General features: G+C 48.9%; 1 protein-coding gene and 1 long non-coding RNA gene across 20 annotated transcripts in view; one reads left to right on the forward strand and one right to left on the reverse strand.

Moving 5' to 3' along the window:
• ZMYND8 (zinc finger MYND-type containing 8) overlaps positions 1–14282 on the forward strand; it is a 139848-nt gene that overhangs the window by 29018 nt on the left and 96548 nt on the right. The gene's annotated exons all lie outside the window — the stretch shown is intronic.
• On the reverse strand, positions 9146–11894 carry LOC131807516 (uncharacterized). Of its 2 annotated transcripts, none has more exons than XR_009344521.1 (3): positions 11519–11894; positions 10254–10402; positions 9146–9458 (listed from the first exon to the last, which is right to left on the reverse strand). It is a non-coding gene; the product is annotated as an uncharacterized LOC131807516 (long non-coding RNA). The 2 variants fall into 2 exon arrangements; XR_009344520.1 differs by having other exon boundaries at positions 9146–9577.

Genomic DNA, 14282 nt, shown 5'->3' on the forward strand with positions numbered 1-14282 from the left:
GAAGTCTTCCTTTTGACAGATTTGTCCCTTTTCCCAGTTATTCTTTACTGAGTCATTTGTAGCAGCATGACACTGTTATTTCAAACCTTGGGTTGTAGTCCGTTGGGCTGCTTTATTTTGTTGCTTGAGATGTTCTGGCTCTAAGGGTGTGCCTGGCTGGCTAAGTCAGTGAAATGTGTGACTCTTGATCTCAGGGTTGGGAGTCCGAGCCCCACGCTGTGTGTAGAGATCATTTAAAAATAAAATCTTTGAAAAGATGGTCCAGCTGGGGCCATGAGGCGCCCTTTCATTAGCTCCTGTGTATGTCCCTTTGTTATCAGTGGGGTTGATGGGTTGGTTGACTAACGCTTTCTCACTTTTAGCCACGAAAAGATGCACTGGGCTCATCTTGTGTATTTTCTGCCTTGGCCCTGGATTTAGCCAATTTCCCTTGGGCACCCTGGTTCCTTTTACTGGAGCGTAGCATTGGAAACCAGGCTCTGGTTCCTCAGTGTGCTTGTTGCTACGGAGATGTCTCTGTTTCTTGATCCTCTTGGCCAACAGAGCAGGGCAACGTCTGTGTGTATACTGACCCGTGTGTATACACACGACTCTAACGATTTCTCTATCTCCATTAAACTGAACATGAGTTCGTACACTTGTCTCCAGTTCTGATTCATCACATGTGGATCATTGCCGCGTTCTCCTCTCCCTTGTCTGTAACCTCTCACTCCTGGGCTGAGAAAGCTGCCTCTTACCATCTGCCATGTGTTTACTGCTTTCTGGTACATTTTAACTCTTAATCATCAGTGTCCAGCTTGATAAACTTAAACACACGTATACACTTGTGGGACCACAACCCACAGATCGAGAGAATTGAACATTATGGCATTCCAGAAGGCTCCTCAAACTCACTCCAGATTTTCTTCATAGCCCTCTCTGTGACCTTGTACTTCCTGTTTGTTTATTGATAGTCTCCTCTGCTGGAATGTAGCCTCCCTCTCTCTCCAGGCTCTAGCCTGCAGTGCTCAACCACTCCCTTCTATTTGAGCAGCAGGGTGGCACAGAGGTTTATTGATTGATTTTATTTTTTTATTATTATTATTTTTTGCATTATTTTATTTCTCAGAGAGAGCACAAGCAGGGGGAGCAGCAGGCAGAGGGAGAGGCAGACTTGTGCTGCTGAAGGAGCCCCGTGAGGAGGACTCGTTTCCAGGACCCTAGAAGGCAGACACTTACCGACTGAACCACCCATATGTTCTAGTATAGAGATTTAAAAAAAAAATAAAAAAAAAGGAAAAACAACCTTTTCTGGAGCCGGACTCCTTGGGCTCCCAGTCTGGCCTGCTCCGTGTCTGGGTTATTCTTTTTTTAAAAAGATTTTATTTATTTATTTGACAGATAGAGATCACAAGTAGGCAGAGAGGCTGGCAGAGAGAGAGAGAGAAAGAGAGGAAGCAGGCTTCCTGCTGAGCAAAGAGCCCGTTGTGGAGCTCGATCCCAGGACCCTAAGATCATGACCCAAGCTGAAGGCAGAGGCTTAACCCACTGAGCCACCCAGGCGCCCCATTGCCTGGGTTATTCTTTACGGTTCAGTTTCCTTTTATCCGCGGGCTTGGAAAAACTAGAGCATTGTGGGGAGGACTGAATTGGCTCACACCCACGGAGGGCTCAGAACCGGGCCATAGCGTGCGCTCTCAGAAGCGTTAGGCGGGATTCGATCCGAGGAGGAGGAGGAACGATGAGCTTCTATGGATGGGCCTGTCAGGTAGAAGCCTTACTTACCACCTTCTACTGTTTCTCCCATTTTGAACCTCTAGGACGGGGGCGTGGAGAATAGGGGAGAGCCATGCTCAACTGTGAAGAGTTGTAGGCTTCGCAGAAGGCCAGCTCCTTGTCCTGTTGGCCTCTCTGACATTAGGAGAAGTTTGCTGCGGCCGGCTGGGACTGATTTTCCCAGGGCCCTTGTGGTGGGGAAACCATGAGAGGGAATGGAAGGGGTACCCTGGTTTTGAGGAAAACCTTTCTCTTCCTCCAGGGACCGCCTTGGCTGGCATTCTTTTCGTGGAGCTGAGCTCCTGTCTTGCAGGGGTGGGTGGCCTGGTGAGGGGGTGCATTTGTGTCTAGAGCCTTGGGTCAGGTGCATGGATTACGCTCACAGAGGCCTGGAGCCATGCTGGGTGGCTCAGGTGGCGGAGAGCTGAGGTGGTGGAGTCAAAGTGGGTTGGTTGTAAAGGCTGACTTCCCTCTGTCGTCAGTCCTGATTATTTCTGAAGTCCACGGTGGGATGACCTGGACCCAGCGAACTTGTACTGACTCTAGCCCGCTGTTCCCGACACCATCCAGTCAGGATTCTTGGGTTATGAGTCAGAGAAGGCCGTTCTGGTTAATGAGAGCAGGAAAAGGATGGATGGAAGGTGGTCCCTTGGCTCACAGGCTTGGGGGGAAGGCCGGAGGTCCAGGGCTGCTCTGGGGAGCAGAGCCAGTGTATGGCCTCCTCACAGTCAACAGGACAAAGTCCCCTGGGAGAGTTGCTCACCTGGTCTCGAGCATCTGGCCTTTGGCCAGGGAAGGGCTGGTGTCTGGACACCTGGTCCCACCAACTGCCCCTGCCAGGGAGGAGATGGCTCTTTAGGAGGTGACGTGGCCACTCCAGCATCTTGGGAAACTGGCACCATCATTCCCTACTTGTAGGTGGAGAGCGGGCCCCGAGCTGTCCTCTGCTTGGGACATGCAGAAACTCCAATAACTGACTCAGGATTCTATCATCCTATTCCCATATCTGGTCCCTGTGACCCTTCGGGTTTTCTTAAGTTTCAGTTTGTACATCCATGACACATACCCATTTATTAACTTGAATAATCCCCAAGCCAGTCGTTGCCATCACCCCAGTCTGGGCATTTACTGGAGCCTTTTAGTTCTCTGGAGACAAAGCTTTCCAGCTTTTAAGATGTCAGGTTGACATTTGTGTTTGAGGGTAGAGGCTTAGGTACAAATTGGAAGGACCGTCTAGATGTCAAGTGTGTTGGCCACGCTGGTGTCTTCTGAGTACTTACTGGGTGCCAGGTATTTTATGCTATTCTATTACTTCATTTTTTTTTTTAAAATCAAAGATTTTATTTATTTATTTGACAGAGAGATATCACAAGTAGGCAGAGAGGCAGGCAGAAGCAGGCTCCCTGCTGAGCAGAGATTCCCGATGCGGGGCTCTATCCCAGGACCCTGAGATCATGACCTGAGCTGAAGGCAGAGGCTTTAACCCACGGAGCCACCCAGGCGCCCTACTTCATTGGACTTTTGCAGTAACGCTGGGATGTAGATGTGTCGTTATTCCCACTTTACAGCCAAGGAAATGGAGGCTCAGCGGGATTAATCGAGTGGCAAAGTGGAGAACTGGGGTCAGGTTTTGTCTTTTGAGTTTCAACCTCTGTACATAGAGCCAAGTGCTCTATCCCAAGGGTGCTAAGTCAGATGTCTGCAAGGTAGATGAGTGAAATGAGCTGACTTGGCGCCTCGGGGTGCTCCTGTCCGCTCTCCAATGTGGGAGTGTGCATCCATCTGATTGCTCACCAGCAGGACTGTGGCTCGGCCAGTGTTGCCCGGATCTACCCCCCCGCCCCTCCCCCCCATAAGAACACCTGACTTGGAGATGTGGTTGGTGCAGGTCAGTTTCTCAGAGCCCACGTGGGCAAACCCAACAGCACACATCTCTGGGTCAGAAGTGGCTTGTCAGTTTGCATTCTCTGCAGGAGACTGCTCACAGTAAAGCTCGTTGCAGGATTTTTGGCCACACGAGGCATGACTCAGAGCAAGCCCCTCCAAGGCCAGGGACTTGAAGTCTGAAAAATGATGGTCTCTGGGAGTTCACGTCTCCATACAAAGGCTCCCCTGTTTGGGCTGCTTGCCTCTTGATCCTGCTCTGTGTGCATTTTGCGGTAATGACTGTGGTGTGTGGATGCCAGGCTGCCAAAGCTGAAACCATTTTTAAAAATGTCTGTGTAATGTCACCCGCACAAGGGAATGAGCCACTTGGAAACTGCACAGATGCAGCGGAAGCCCGAGATATTAAAATCTTGAACAGTATCATTCTTGCTGAGATTTGCCTGGGTTAGGGATATGTTTTCTGAGACAGGATGCTAGAGAAAATACAATTACAGCAATTTGCTAACCAGCCCCAGACCTTAATTAGTACAGGATCCTTGTTCTCACTGTTGTATGTAAATGAAGACTGTTTCACAAAGGGATTGTTTATGAGGATGGCTATGAGATAGAGACCTTCTGTCATTTTTTTTTTCCCCCCCTAAGGAAACTCTTTAAGAAAATATAACCGTAAACATTCTTAAATCACAGTGTGATGCAGCAGTACTGAGAATTTTCTTTTAAAAAATGAGCATCAGTATTTTTAACTGTATTTTGGCTCTTCTGTAGCCCAAGAAATGCCATCCCATGCATGTACTGTGCAACGGAAAGCATTTATTTGTGAGTTAGATTACCAGACTGTTACTCTCCTAAGAAGGTTTAACATGTCCCGGAACTCTGCAGATGTTGGAGAATGGCTTTCCAAATGAGAAATCTACCCTCTCTCGGCCAGAGTGTCATAGGCTGTGCATCTGTTCGTGGGATCCTGTCGCCCTGTGCGTGCAATTATGTTTTGTGGTTCACTTGTGGAGAACTTTGTGTTTGCCTCATTTTTTTCTTTTGGGGGGGGGCATTTCTGAAGCCTGACCCATGCTATTATGTTTATGTGACCTCTGTTATTCCAGAAGACTGTGATCTAAAATGGACCGTTTTCAACATTAGTTTAAAAAGAACCATGTCCTTTTCTTGCTCTAAATGCTCGTAGCATTAAGGTACCAGGTCTAAGGTCTTTGAGAGATCCTGGCCCTTTTTTTTTGCCTGAAGCTTTCAAATAGGTTTCTTCCCTTGATGGTGGGTCCTTTACCATTGACTTGAGGGGAGCAAGTTTGGAGAGTCCACGTCTCCTAGTGGGGGTGGAGGGCAATATCGTAGGGCCCTACCGACCCCTACCCCAAGGTCCTTCTACCCATCTCCAGCTCTCCTGGGAACCTAGAAACCCAGAATTTCACAGACTTTAAGAAAAAAAAAACAACAAATCCAAACCAAAAGCTTTATTGAGATACAATTCACATATTGTACACATCTCCATTTTAAAGTACACACTTCACTGGTTTTTAATATGTTCAGAGTTGTGCATCCGTCACCACGATCGATTTTTAACATTTTCCTCATCCCAGTAAGAAGCCCCATCCCCATTAATAATCACTCCCCATTGTCCCTTTACCCCAGCCCCTGACAACCACGAGTCTGCCTTTTGTCCCTGTGAATTTGTTTATTTTGGTTGTTTCATATAAACGAAGTCAGAGTCTGTGACCTTTTGTGTCTGACTTCTTAGACATAATGCTTTCGAGACTTACCCCATTGTAGCATATGTCAGGACATCATTCTTTTTTTTTTTTTTTTTAAGATTTTATTTATTTGACAGACAAGTAAGGCAGAGAGGCAGGCAGAGACAAGAGAGGAGGAAGCAGGCTCCCCACTGAGCAGAGAGCCCCATGCAGGGCGCGATCCCAGGACCCTGGGATCATGACCTGAGGGGAAGGCGGAGGCTTTAACCCACTGAGCCACCCATGTGCCTCAGGACATTATTCTTTTTATGGCTGAAGAATGCTATGTTGTGGGTATATCATGTTTTGTGTTTCCACTCATCCATCCATTCAACTTGTTCCCACTTTTTGGCAACTCTGAGTACATGTCGATGTGAAAATTTTGTACGCGTTTCTGTGGGGATAGATGTTTTCGTTTCTCTTGGTTATAAATGTAGGTAGGAGGAGTGGGGTTCTGGGGGTCCTAGGGCAAGTCTGTTGAACGTTTTGATGAACGTTTAGACTTGGAAGCACACGGAACTGTCTCCCACCTACCCTTTTGTTGACGCTGCGTGATTCTACTCGCCACTCTCCCTGTGTCTGGCCTCTTTAAAGCCAGATTTCTTACGAGAAGTGTCTGTATTCCTGTCTCTTGGGTTCCTCACCTCCCAGTTGGTCCTGCTAGCTCCGTTGTGCCTTCTGCGTGGGCCCTCCATGTGTGCGTCTTAGCATTCTCCGTGAGCTTCCTGTGGACGGAGCTTCTTGGAGACTCAGTGCTTGTTGCCTTTTCCCGTGGAGCCATACTTTTCCACCTCGATCTGACAGACGCACTGGACGGTGCCCTTCATCCTTCTCCTGGAAACCATCTCTTCCTTGGCTCTTCTTTTGCCACCTCAGTCCTGCTTTTCCTGGCCCCCTCTCTGCTCGTCAGCCGTTAGATGTTGGCGTTGTAGAAAGCTTGGCCCTGGCCTCCCCTCTCCCGGCATGTTCTCTCCCTGAGTGATCTCGCCCACATTCATCGCTTTGTGACTCACACATTTTTTATTTCCAGCCTAGATTTTTTCCTGAGTCATGAGGCAGAGAGGGCCAGCCGTCTACCTGACCTCCCTACCTGTCTGTCGTTCATGGGTGTCTCGAACTTGATGTGTCCCTAATTGATTTCACCTCCCGCCCACCCCTCCCACCCTCAACAAAACACCTGCTAGGCGGTGATGGCTAAGATAGAGATAAATTCTCTAGGTCAGAGATAAGGGACTTCACTCTTAATTCTTCTGTCCTTTTGCCTTTTTTGTGTCATTTTCCTACAGTGTTAGGTCCTAAATATCATTCTGTAGGTTATCCCTCTTGACGGCAGTGGTTTGTTAATTGTTCCTTAGGTCTCTGTGCCGTCCACCTCCCAGTCCTTCTGAAAGAAGCGGCTCCTATTTGAAGCCCTTAAGTGCTCTCTCCTTAGTTTGAGGCTGAAGATCAAAATCCTAAAAGCCCCATGTGTTGGCCTCTGTCCTCCCTTTCAGCTTGCTCTGGGTTCCCCTTTTCTCTCCTACTTGGGCCACAACGATCTTCGAGATCGGAGAGTGGCATCTGTAACCATAGAGTCTTTGCTCCTACCTGGGAGATCGCCCCTCTCTTCTCTCCTAACCTCCCAGCCCCCCCCCCCCCCCCCAGTCGAAGGCTCCCAATGAGGGTGGGTCCTGCCTTTTGTTTTTCTTGATCCCGTTATGGCCGGTGGGTCTTTTATTACCACCGTGCCCATTCTGGTTGGTGTGCAATAAATATTTATTTCCAACGAATGAGTGAATGGCTTGACTTTGTCTATCAGATGCCTAGAACTTTTATCCTGGAGAACGAAGTAAAAACAGCCTTTCAGCTAGAGAGGGTGGCTTTGTTTCCAGCATAATCCGTGCCTGGAAATAATTACCCAAGCTCAGATGTCTGCTCTCTCTGGAACGATTGGTGGCCTGTCTTTCTTTCCCCCCAGGGACATAGCACTCTTGGAAATGGCCCCCTTCCCTCTGATTCTTTCCTTCCCGAAGTAGTAATACCACTCTGGTAGGGCCCTTTCTAAAACACAATTCCGATTGTCCTGCTCCTGCTTGAAATTTCCAAGGACTTCTAAAGACTACAGTCTTGAGCAGAGAGAGATTCAAGGCCCTACGCCCTGTCCTTTCTAGGCTTGGGTCAGCATCCCTGCAGACCTGCCATGCCCATGGCCCTCTACAGCCTTCCATGCCAAGTGTGGACCCTGGGATAGTTCAGGTTCTTGCCTGCTCCTCGTTGAGGCACACCTTAGCAGGTCCTTCTGGTTTGCTCTCCAGGTGACTGCCTTGCCCTCACCTTCTCCACATGCTTGGGGACCCACGCCCTTCCCCCTCCTACTAAGCCATCATTTACACCTCCTTCTATGGAGTCCTTTGGCTTCCAAATCAAAATCACCCTGGAAAGTCCCTTAAATTGCCCAAGAAGGTACAGTAATCAGCTCTGATCAGGCATTCTTACACATACTAAAGGCTTGAGAATTTTCAGTCTAGACTGAGGAGGAAATCAAACACAAGTCCATCAACCTATGTCTAGGCATCAGATCATGATGCCTTGAAGACACCTGGCAAATCCCTCCAGGAGGGAATGGGGTTGGAGGATTCAGGAGGTCCTGTCTGCTTGCTTGTCTGGCTGGCTCTCTTGACTGCTTAATACAGAGCTGCTTATTGCTATGCTGTCTGCTCTGTGGGGCTGTTTACATTTACATTAATTAAAATTAAAAAAAAATGAGAGTAGTACCAGCCGCATTTCAGTTGCCCAGTTGCCGCGTGGAGCTGAGGCAGCCTCATTGGGCAGGCGTGGGTGTAGAACGTTGCTGTCATCGTAGGAAGCACTGTTGGGACAGCACTGCTTTGGAACTTTAATACCTTGGGGGGGTGCTGTGCTGGGTGCTGTGCCGGGTGCTGCGGGTGAAAATAACCTAGTCCGGGATTGGCGCAGCATAGAGTACGCTGAATAGATAATTATGACATCAGGGATGAAGTTTTGCTTGATCAGACTCTCTTGGGCCTCTTGTTTTTTCCAGAACTTCTGCCAAGGGTGTGCATGGCTATCTCCCTGTGTTCTCAAGTTGGCATTTCTTTTTTTTCTTTCTTTTTTTTTTTTTTTTTTAAAGATTTTATTTATTTGTTTGACAGAGAGAAATCACAAGTAGTCGGAGAGGCAGGCAGAGAGAGAGAGAGGAGGAAGTGGGCTCCCTGCTGAGCAGAGAGCCCCATGCGGGACTCGATCCCAGGACCCTGAGATCATGACCTGAGCTGAAGGCAGCGGCTTAACCCACTGAGCCACCCAGGCGCCCCTGAAGTTGGCATTTCTTGTCCAGGCCCCATTGAACCGACTTTTTGCCAGGCCCTTTGGCATCTCGACATGCTAGCTGGAGGCAAATAGCCCAGGGTGTGCTGGGGCGCCGTCTCCTCGGCCTCCCAAAATAAATCCTCTGTTGTCGAATTCATTTACCTATGTGTCTCTTCGCTTGCCACTAGGTCTGTACCAGGTCTGTCTGTCTGGGAACACCACGGCGCTAGTGATTTGTAGTAGCTGTTCAGTGTTTTTTGGGTAAAAAGAAAAAAAATCTCCCACGAAATATTAACTCATAAAGGGAAGAAAATGGATCACTGGATTTCCTTTTCCAACAAGAAAGGCAGTGCATCTCTTTGAGATATAGGCAGGCCATTCTAAGGACCCAGAGTGGGTCCCACAAGACTGCACCAAGAAGATCCTTGGCCTCTGGAAGAATAGGAATCAAATACAGACAGGAGGAAGAGAGCTGAGTTTACTGAATAATGTGAGAGAAAGAGTAGGGCAGACAGGGTGTCTGGGAGACTCTGAAAAGAGGAGAGGTGGGTCCGCCTGCTGCTTGGGGTTGGGGGTTTACACTGGACAAGGGTCCGGGGCAGATGCTCCTTCAGGAATCCAGGGTAGGGTCCCATCCGGGTGAACAGTAGATGTTACTCCTTAAACCGTCCAAGGCAGGGGTGTTGATGCCGGTGGTTTGTTCGAAACTCATGTCCTCCAGCTCGGGATTCAGTTCTTCTTAGATATTTTCAGGTGTTTTGGGGCCTAGGACGAAACTCAACTCTGAGAATGATTCACTGTCTTGCTTCCCCCTTGAGACGGGGACGTCACTTCTTTGGTTGACTCAGATGCAAGGTGAAATGTAGAACAGGAGTAAATGGGGCCTAGCAGAGAAGCAGCAGAGAGAGAGAGAGAGAGAGAGAGAGAGAAACTATCTTTCCAAACGGTCCCTCATCTCATTTGTAACTAGGCAAAGTATACACAAAGAATAAGCTAAAAATCTTCTCAAGCAAGGTAACCGGTGTTAACAGTTTGATGTGTTTTCAATTATCCTTTCTACCCCCTTATAAAAATATAAACTAACTTACACTATAGGGGCGAAAAAGTTCTCTCTTCTTCTAGAGTCATTGGCTGGTCTAATAATTGATGTAAGACAGATTAACAGGATGAAAACAAACACAAGTTTATTAATGCTTGTTCATATGACAGGCCCAGAAAGAGGGTAGCTCCTTGCTATGGCCAAAGCCATTACCTGAAACAGACACCGTCTTTAGCAACAGGACCGAAGGTGTTGGGGGTGGGGAGTCCGTGAGGGGAGGTCCCCAGGAGACTTACAGGGAACAAGGGTCAGGTTGTTATGCAGATTTAAGTTGTGGTCTTCTCCATTGATAAGAGTTTTGAGAGATTTAGTCATTCCCCTTTTCCTGGTGTCGCTGGGAAGATACTCTTACAAATGGAGATTTTTCTGATGCTTGTTAAAACATCTCTTGCAAAAGGGTGATTTTTACTTGGTGTTTTCAGAGCTGCTGCCCTGTTTCCAGGTTCTTTAAAGTAACCCACCTGAATTAATGCTTGTGCCAAAGAGCTGTATTTTGGGGTGGTGAGTTCTGCTCCCCTGAGGTTGAACTGTCTGGAACTTGGCTGTCCTAGCAGAGCATCCCATAACTCTTCTCCCTGCATTTGCCTTGTCCTTCTCTGCTTGACGCTGCCTTTAAGAGATTTTCAAGGTGAGATTTAATTATCTTGACAGTTAAAAAATAATGGAGGCCTTGGCAAATGGGGAATATCGTGTTGCGTCCTAAGGGGGTGGGCAGCCCGGGAGGGATGTTTTGTGTGGAGAAGGGGACCGTCCCTGTGTGGCCAGGTCTTCTGTTCCGTTGTTTTTGTTTTTAAGAGAAGTTAGTAGTCTGGATTTATTCTAGATGCCGTGTCCCCCGATTTTAAAATGTCGGTGACTGAAATTTTAAAAAATGTGTCTCCCAGCTGTGAGCGGACTGAATTCTGCCAGCAGTCAGTCCCTCATTGGGCTACCAGCAGCCCGGGCAGTGGCTGTAGACCGACTGCGTCGCATTGAGGTCCCTGGATCATGATGTCAGCTGTCACTAGGTCCCTGTTCCTAATGAGACTGACCTGGTTTTGTCCTACATCTCTTCAACCACCTCCAAGAACCAACCTAGCCAGACACAGCAGGCTGAAAACAGGTTGCAAGGTCTTGAGTTGGGACCAGACACACTCGTTGCTGGGAATTGAATACACGTGTGTTTAAAATCTAGCCTCCAGTCAAGCTTGGTGGTGTGGGGACAGATTTAGGTTCTCTCGACTCAAACCCGAGAGCGGGATGGAGGGAAGGTGAACCTGCCCTGCCCACGCTTGGAGAGGTGTTCACGCCCCCTCTGGGTCCTGGCATCCTCTTGCAGGGACAGAATCTACATCCGAGCCAGGATTAAGGGAGGGGTTGAAAAGAGATCCTCGGGCTTTCTAAGGATCTGCTGCGAAAAAGGGCAAGAATCGGGACTGAAAAAAATTGGTTAAATGGTCATCACGGTGGGGGGTCTCCCAGCAGGGAACATGTTTTCCCCGGAGAAAGTCATTCCCCCTCTTTAACTCTAGATGACTCCGAGACAATAGCTCTCCGCAGGAAGAATGCGCAGGAAGAATGCGGAGCTGGGAAATAGGGGGCTTGTGAAAAACCTCCTGATTTCCCCCTCTGGTCTGTCAGTAATTGTGTGTAGCTGGGCCGCCCCATCCCGCCCGGTATTTAAATCCTTAATCCCCTCCTTTTGGGGGAAATGGGCTCTTTAGGCAAGAAACAGAATGCCGAGTACCTGTTGAGATGTGAATTCGCTCTCTGGGGCTCTGGTTTCTAGGTTTTGGACCCTGAAACGGCCGGGTCCTCTCTGATGTCCTCTTCCTCATGGACTTCACACCGCTCCTGCCTTCGTGGATTGCTGGGAGAAATTCTTAGAAAATTCTTAGACTGGGGACAGAGATCAGGAGTTTCCTGTGAGTCACGGCTGCTGGCACACCTCAGACCTTTGCTAACCCTCTCCTGTTGCTCAGTTACCTGGTCAGATGTGTGCCCTTGGGGACACCTCTGAGCCAGGCCCTAAAGCCAGGCCCGGTGCCACACGCTGGGCCACTGCAAAGAGAGACAGAAAAACCGAGATCGAGGTCACCTTCTGGAGGAGACACAGAAAAATAAGTGAATCAGGAAAAGAAGAAAATAATTTTCGATAATTTTCAGTGAGAGATCGCTGTTAAGACAGCAAGAACACACACACACACACACACACACACACACACACACACACAGTCTCTCTCTCTCTCTCCAGGATGGTAAGAGGGCAGAAGGTTGCAGAGTGAGGTTTGAGCCAAAAGCTGAAGTTGCCAGGTATGGGAAGGTTGAGCATAGAACATTCTAGATGGAAACGTCAGCAAGTGCACAGGAGTTTGTCTTGTGAGAGGCCACTGTGGTTAGGGTTCAGTGGATGGAGGAGAGCAGGTGAGCAGCTGCGTGACGGCCTGTAGGTCTGGATAACTGTTAGGTTTGTGCAGTAAGTCCCTCACGTAGTTAAAGCAGGGGCTGCCCATCTTATTCAGGTTGGAAGAAGTCTGCTATTGAGGGTAGGTGAATTAATTTCCTGGCTCTTTGGTGCTCAGACCAAGGAGGCAGCAGTGCAGGTGGGACTGACCAGGAACGGGCAGAAGATGGGCAGGGGAGGAACACCCCTTTGCAGGGCACTTGCTCTGTGCCTGGGACCGCGTGAACCCTGCAAGGCTGGGCCCCATAATACCTTCTGCAGACAGCTAGCCTGCTAGCCATCTGAAGCCAGCCCTCTTCCGGCTTTTGAGAGCCTCACTTGAGGAATCAGAGGGAAGAAGTTCTGTGGGGAAGGGAGGGATGGGGTACTGAGGGCCACCTGGACTGTTGGGGTTTTTATCGGGGAGGAGATGCTGAGCCTGGCTTGGTTGAATCTGTGCCAGCCAGAGGACTTGTTGCGAAAGTTTGACTCTCTTCGGTGAACTGGTTTTTTTTTTTAAGATTTTGTTTATATATTTGAGAGAGAGAGAGTGTGTGCACCAGCTGGGGGAAGGGCAGAGGGAGAGGAAGAAGCCGACTCCCTGCCATGTGGCTCGATCCCAGGACCCCGGGATCATGACTCGCCAAAGGCAGCCGCTCAGTGGACTGAGCCACGGAGGTGCCCTTCAGTGAACCTTTTCAGAAACAGAGAAGAGCTAGTTTGGTGCAAATCAGCGGGGAAGGCATGGAAAGAGTTGGGGAAACCGGTTTGAGCTCTCACAATAAAGTGAGATGCTGTTCGTGGGACATGTGCTGTCTCCTTGAATTCTAATAACCCTTTTAGAAAGATTCTGCTGGTTGTCGCTGAATTAGCGTAGGCACAAAGAGACCAAGGAACTTGCCATAGGATTCACAGCTGGCAGGTGGCGGTACTTGGAATCAGACCTAGTGGTGTGGTTGCCGGGCCCACACACTGAACAATAAATAGTGCTGGGCTGTCCTTGGCCCACAGCAAGCACGCCTTCGGTGATAGAGAATTGCAAGGTAGCACTGAAAACGGTAGGGAAGCCCGTTGACCGGTGCAGTGAGGGCCCTGGGGTGGGAGCCAGCTGCCGTGAGTCGCCCGCGTGCTTCCTCGATGGAGGTGGCCTTGAGCGCATACGTGTGCTTGTCTGAGCCGCCTCTAACAGATGCATGCAGAAACCCCACCCCTCGGGAAGGAGTCCTCAGAGGACTCATCAGATCACGTCTCAAGAAATAGTAGGTGTGAATCACCGAGTTTTGTTTGAGAAGAAAACAGAAATATTTTTGTGGCTGGCTACACCCTTTCTTCTGACTCGTGTCATTCACAGACCTCGTATTTCTCCTGCTCAGCTTTTTGTCTGTGTGTAATTGATATGTCTCACATACTGTGTGGAATATATTTTCCATCCGCTTGCTGTTGGCCAGCCACTTCATCGCGGGCCTGTTTTCCTCCGGGCCTCAGTTTCTTTGTCAGTAAAATGGGAATACTCAGTACCTACCCTCTGGTAGAACCCAGGCCGTGAGTAAATACACTGATGGTGTTTAGAACAGTGTTTCCAACTGTCAGCTATTATTATTATTATATATTATATATTATAATATTATTATAATTTTCTCTGCCTTCCCTCCAGGGCGGGGACCTTCTCCCTACAGTTCCCTGGTTAGGCTAGATGTCTGGGAGTTGCTCAGTGACTCGAATATTTGACTCACTGATTCCGTTGTTTTCTTCTGTTTAAAATGTGCAGTCTGGTAAAATACTAGGCATTACGTTCCCTCTTAATGGGTAGAGATGCCTCTTTGCGTGGCGCATTTACACAAGGTCAGACCTGCCTGGCCACTCACAGCTTAGCGGAAGCTTCTTGACACCAGGATCTCTCAACCCCGGCCCTTATTGACATCCTGGGGCTGATCATTCTGTCGTGGGGCGGCCGTCCCGTGCCGGGTAGGGTGGTCCGCAGCATCCCTGCCTCCCACCCACTAGAGGCGAGGAGCGACTCCTTTCTTTCTCTCGTTGTGGCAACCAGAAATGTTTCCGGACGTTGCCA

Source organism: Mustela lutreola, chromosome 9, assembly GCF_030435805.1.
Source record: "Mustela lutreola isolate mMusLut2 chromosome 9, mMusLut2.pri, whole genome shotgun sequence".
Classification (NCBI taxonomy): Eukaryota; Metazoa; Chordata; class Mammalia; order Carnivora; family Mustelidae; genus Mustela; species Mustela lutreola.